Source organism: Hipposideros armiger, unplaced genomic scaffold (assembly GCF_001890085.2).
Source record: "Hipposideros armiger isolate ML-2016 unplaced genomic scaffold, ASM189008v1 scaffold_352, whole genome shotgun sequence".
Classification (NCBI taxonomy): domain Eukaryota; kingdom Metazoa; phylum Chordata; class Mammalia; order Chiroptera; family Hipposideridae; genus Hipposideros; species Hipposideros armiger.
This window is the reverse complement of record NW_017731702.1, coordinates 181,230-186,860: the sequence shown is the minus strand read 5'-3', so window position 1 is coordinate 186,860 and position 5,631 is coordinate 181,230.

Genomic DNA, 5,631 nt, shown 5'->3' with positions numbered 1-5,631 from the left:
GGCCCGAAACAGTCAACTTTTTAATACAACAGATATATTATAAAGCTAGAACTACCTGTAGGACTCATATGTTTATCACACTCACAAACATATTCTCCGCCATAACAACGTCACTGACTGGGAGTGATATCAAATGAGGCAGTGACTAGCATTTTTCATACAGATGTGCTACAATAGCATCTGGTTTTGATGATTTGTTGTTTGACTTGTGGATTACAAAATTTGTGAAGCATTACAGATTTCTTCTTAATGAAAAGAATCTAATGAACTAATGAAAGGCAAATTTGGTTTTGTGAAATATAATCAAGGGACAAGCAGTAGAAGTCAAACCCAGTCCTCCTCAGCAATATTTCATTTCTTGAACCTTCATCTCTTATTAGCATTTTACAGGTTCATTTTCCTGTGCTAATTTAAAATAAAATTGATCTACATTAAGAATTAATTTAATTAGTAATTAAAATTGGTGTTAACAGCAACCCTACAATACATTTCTTAGAGTAGAAATTTAGATGCTGATGTTCCAGGTATTTCTGGTCACAGGCACTTTCATAGCATTAGATATTCTTCCTGTTTCCCTTTCCTCTTTACGTAACCCCGAAGCACCAAAAGACCAGACCCAAAGTACTAAAGCTGTTCATATAACAGCATGACATCATGAAGATAACCAGGGAAAAAGAGAACCCCTGTCAATACTCTAAAAGCAGAGTCCCTTCAATATGTTTACTGTCATAATCACTTTTCCCTAGGAACAGCCACACTTTCCCAGTACATCTCTTGTTAGAATCAACATTTTCTTTTGTTTTGGACAGGAAGAAATTTATAGAGTTGATCATTATTATAGGTTTCTGTTTTACTCATTGATGAAACATCTTGATTTTAATTATTTTGAAAGACGAAAGAATGAATAGTTTATTTCCACATGAGATTAAGACTCTTTATGCCTGAAAACTAGAGTCATCAGTGTCATAACCTTGAAACTTTAGACTTGGATTTGCTATTTAAAAAATAATCTGTGGAGAGATTCTAAAAGTGCCTATGTGCCTCGGGGAAAGTTCTAAAGTGAAAACCCCTGATGGTATTTTTACAAATCTTTTAAACCTGAGTCATCCAAATTATACAAAGATGTACATTTTATGGTGGGGTGATATCCCATATTTAATCTTATAGAAGAGGTTTCTGTGGAGTCTGTGAATTTTGGAAGATGTTAGAAGGCTTTAACAAGAGGGACATTTGGTGTAGTGGAGAGAGCAATGAGCTAGAAATCAGCATATGGGGTTCCTTCTTGGTGGGGAGGGGTTATTTGCTCCACTTCCTCAAGCACAGTCACCTATGTTATTATCCCTGGGGAGAGGCATGACTAGAAGGGGGCTTCTCAGGTGCTGGTAATATTCTGGTTCTTGATCTTTGTGCTGATTACATGGGTGCATTCATTTTATGAAAATGATTTTACACACATTTCTGTATGTATACAACACTTCAATAAAAAGTTTTTAAAAGCTTGATGTCTAATATTAAGGGGAAAAATCCACCCAGGGCTTTGAAAACAGCAGCAACAAAAAAAAACCACTCCCATCCTTTTCCTACTGCATCCTGCACACCCTCCACAGGTGCATTTTTCATATCACATTCTCATTGCCTGTTGCATGACTGTCACCACTGTTAGACTGTGAGTATCACTAGGGTAGGGAAGAAAATAGTTTTGCAAAAAATGTCTAGAACAGTGCCTGGCACTCAGTTGGGTTCTTACTTGATTGCTTAGTACATCAGTGATTTAATGATAGAAGAGATCGATTCTGGTTTTTCACTCTGTGTTATATTGCGCGTGTGCGCGCGCGCGCGCACACACACACACACACACACACACACACACACACACAGCTCTCTGGGCCTACTTGTCATGTAGAGAAAGAAGAAACTTTATTTCAGAATGGTTAAGACTTTTTCCAGTTTGAAAATTCTGTGAGAATACTCATATATTAAAAATACAATATGGACATAACTGGAAATATTTTAGAATGTTAAACATATTCAATGTGGTTAAAATTAGTGAAAATAAAGATAACTAAAAAAAAACTGAAAATAAAAAATGATTTCCAAGTATAACTAGGGCTTCTGATTTATGAAAATAAGAAAAAAAAATTGAGTTAGTTTTCTGAGTGTCATGTTTCCCAGTTTAAATCAATTTTTCATTTTCTGTAAGAGAAAAGCAACTTGAATTTGTAATGATGGAGTAAAAAAGAAAAGGAAAGAGCCAATTTCTTACTTAAAAAATGTCCTTCTAAGCAAGAAGGAAAAATAGAGACTGGATTTATCCCCCCACCTAGAAACTGGACAAAATATATGAAACAGTGGTTTTCAGACATTGTATATCAGGCAATGCAAGCTGTTGATCTCTGTGAGTGGGAAAACAAAGAAAGTGAACAATGTGATTTCTCCATCTCACAAATAATGTTAACCATATGATTTCTCCAGGCCTAGAGTGAGGTTCCAGGCTACAGTATAGGGATTAGGAACCCTGGGAACCCAGTGATCTTCATGATTTGAAGAGATGGAGCTAGGAGTCCAGGGAAGCCAAAGTGGCTTGAATTCACAGGACAGGGTATTGGTGAAGAGGGACCTGGACGGAAAAGCTCTAGAGATCTGCAGAGGATCCTCCTTAAGTCTTCATCTGACTACTGATAAGCACATTTGTGGGAAACTTTCCAAATCTGGGGAAAGAGCCACTGAAAAGGAGCAAAGGGAACATTTGTGGAGCTCACACAGAGCTGGGAATAGTGCTCCTTTCAGTGAGAGTGGAAAGTGTCATAATTCAAAGGACATCAAAGAAATAAAAGTATTCAGAAGAGTGTCACCTCAGTAGTGTGACAGATTTAGACCTAAACAAAGGCTACTGAATTCCACCTCACAAATCTTAACAGCAAGCCTAAAAAAAAAAAGAAAAAACAATCAAACTGTTTCTAAATAACACAACTGCACCTCAGAGCAAAGCTAAAGAATATAGGAATATAAAAATACCCAGTACTCATCAAAGAAAAATTCCCATGTCTGGCATCCTATAAAATTTATCAGGCATATAGAGAAATAGGAAAATCTGACCCATATATGGGTCAATAGAAACATGTCCATAAATGATACAGATGATAAAATTAGTAGCAAAAACATTGAAACAATGGTATAGCTGAATTCCATGTGTTCAAGAAGATAGAAGAAATATTGCGCAAGTTAAGTAGAGACATGTAAAATAAAGAACCATATACAATTTCTGGAGGTGAAAATGCAACATCTAAGATGAAAAATATAGTGAATGGGGTAAATGACAGATTAGATATTGGAGAAGGAAAAGATTAGTAAACTTGAAGGTATAACAATGGAAGCTATCCAATATGAAACAGAATAAAAAGACCTGCAATAAAATAGAGCATTGCTGAGTCATGGGACAGCTTACAGCAGCCCAGTAAATGTGCAATTGGAGTCCCTGAATAGAGGAATGAGGGGTATTTGATAAGGATATTACTATGGATATGAACCATAGACCTAAACAGTCATCACAACAGAAGTCAGCTACTACTCTTCAATGACCCCCTGACATCTCCCACCCCCCCAAAGATGATTCAGAGATCATCAGGTCTACCATTTCTATCACAGGCCCATAGTACAAGGACTAGGAGGCAGAGTGGTTTCAAAGGATGGAGCCCCACTCCAGTTCAGACTAGGATGTCCCACTAACCCAGCCCAGTACATCAGGGATGGGTCCCCAGCAGAGAGATTCCACATGGACGGGTCCCTGGAAGAGAGCTGTGATGGGCAATATCCTGCCAAACCAGAGAGATGACATTCCACTCCAGTGGATCTACAAGGCAGAGCTTCAAGCCAAAGAACATGATTCTCAAGCCTTAATATCTAATGGAATTTGCCCCATTAGGTCTTGGACTTACTTAGGATCTGTCACTCCTTTCTTCTCTTCTATTTCTCCCTTTTAGACTGGGAATGTCTATCCTATGTCCCACCGTTTTGTTTTGGAAGCACATACCTTGTAAGGTCTCACAGGTTCACTCCTGGAAAAGGATTTTACCTCAGCATAAATTGAACCTTGAGTCTCACACATATGTGATTTATGTGCTATTTAGATGACACTTTGGACTTTAGACTTAGAGTTGATGCTGGAATGAGTTAAGACTTTTGGGGTTGTTGTGGGTTAATTAATATATTTTGCATATGAGAAAGACATACATTTTGAGGGAGCAAGGCCTCCAGAACTGTGAGAAAATAAATTTCTGTTGGTTAAACCACCCAGTCTATGGTAGCTCAAGCAGACTAATAGACATATTAATTCATTTAATCATCACAACAACTCTCTGAAGTAAGCAAGAGAAAGAAAGTGACCTGCCCAAGGTCACACAGTGATTCCAACCTTTGCAGTCAGACTCCAAGGCCATGCTCTAAACCACTGTACAATATATGAGGACACAAGTGTAATTTCTCAAAAATAAGCTGCCTGTTAGTCCTGACAAGCTCACTCTAGAAAGAGATTGCCATCTCAACGAGGTGCCCTCATGTTTTGTGTTATGGCTCCTCATGGTTACAGGGTAGTGCAGCTAGTGGAGTCATTTGGTTGCTTCCTTATAATTATAGGGTAGAAAACAAAAAGGCCCAGAGGACAGGCATCCATGTGCAGGTTTGGGGTGGGCAGACAGACAGATAAAGCAACTCAATTTGGCTCCTTGAAAATGAGAGGGACCTGAAGAGTCTGAACATGAGTTCTTTATACCCCTGTTTGGGTAGCTGCAGAGCACCGCCAACAGTGGTGCTCAAGACACTGAAGTCAAAGTTCCCAGGGACACACATTTCTGTGCTCAGGAGGCCCAAGCCTATTGGGTAACTGTGCATTCAGGGATTTCTTCATTCTTCTCTAAATGCAAAGTTGGTGTTCGTGTAGACATGATGAGAGTGTCATTCTGTTTCTCCTGCAGAGAGAGGAGTCTACAGAAGGCCCACATGGCTTTGTGGTGACTTGAGGACAAGGCCTCAGTGGGAGATTATCGTAATCACCAATTCATAGGCCTGTGATCTCGAGCTCTGTGCAGGTAAGTCTACAATCTTCTATGAAGACTAAATTAAGTGCAAACATATTTTTATATAGTCATCACTTTGAGGGGATTTATCTTTCAAAGTAAAGAATTATGTCTAACTCACAAATTCAGTGCATGCTTCACTTAGAAGAGTGTTTGTTTTTCTAAGTCTAATCCTCAGAAATCAGCCATGAGGTTCTCAAATATTTCAATCTTGGTAATGACACTTGCTTTAAATTCAAATCCTCTTTCTCAATATCTCTTTGAAATGGTCAAGAAGCTGTTGTCGTTGTTCAGTTATTCCCAGCATGTTAAGAGAGTTTTGAAGGTATCTGTTGACAAGCCCTGCTCTCTCTTGTCCCCCTTTCCAGCTCTCCACAGGTGGGAGGAGAGTGAAAACTCACAGGGCCCTGGATCTGGGGAAGGAGGGTGGACTGAGCAAGTTTGAGATGCTTTAAGACACTGAAATAGAGAGTGTTTCAGTCACAAGCGTGCTACCCACAATTCTGTTTTCTAAAGGTAGATGTTTGACTTTGGAACGAATATAAGACAATGGGTAAGA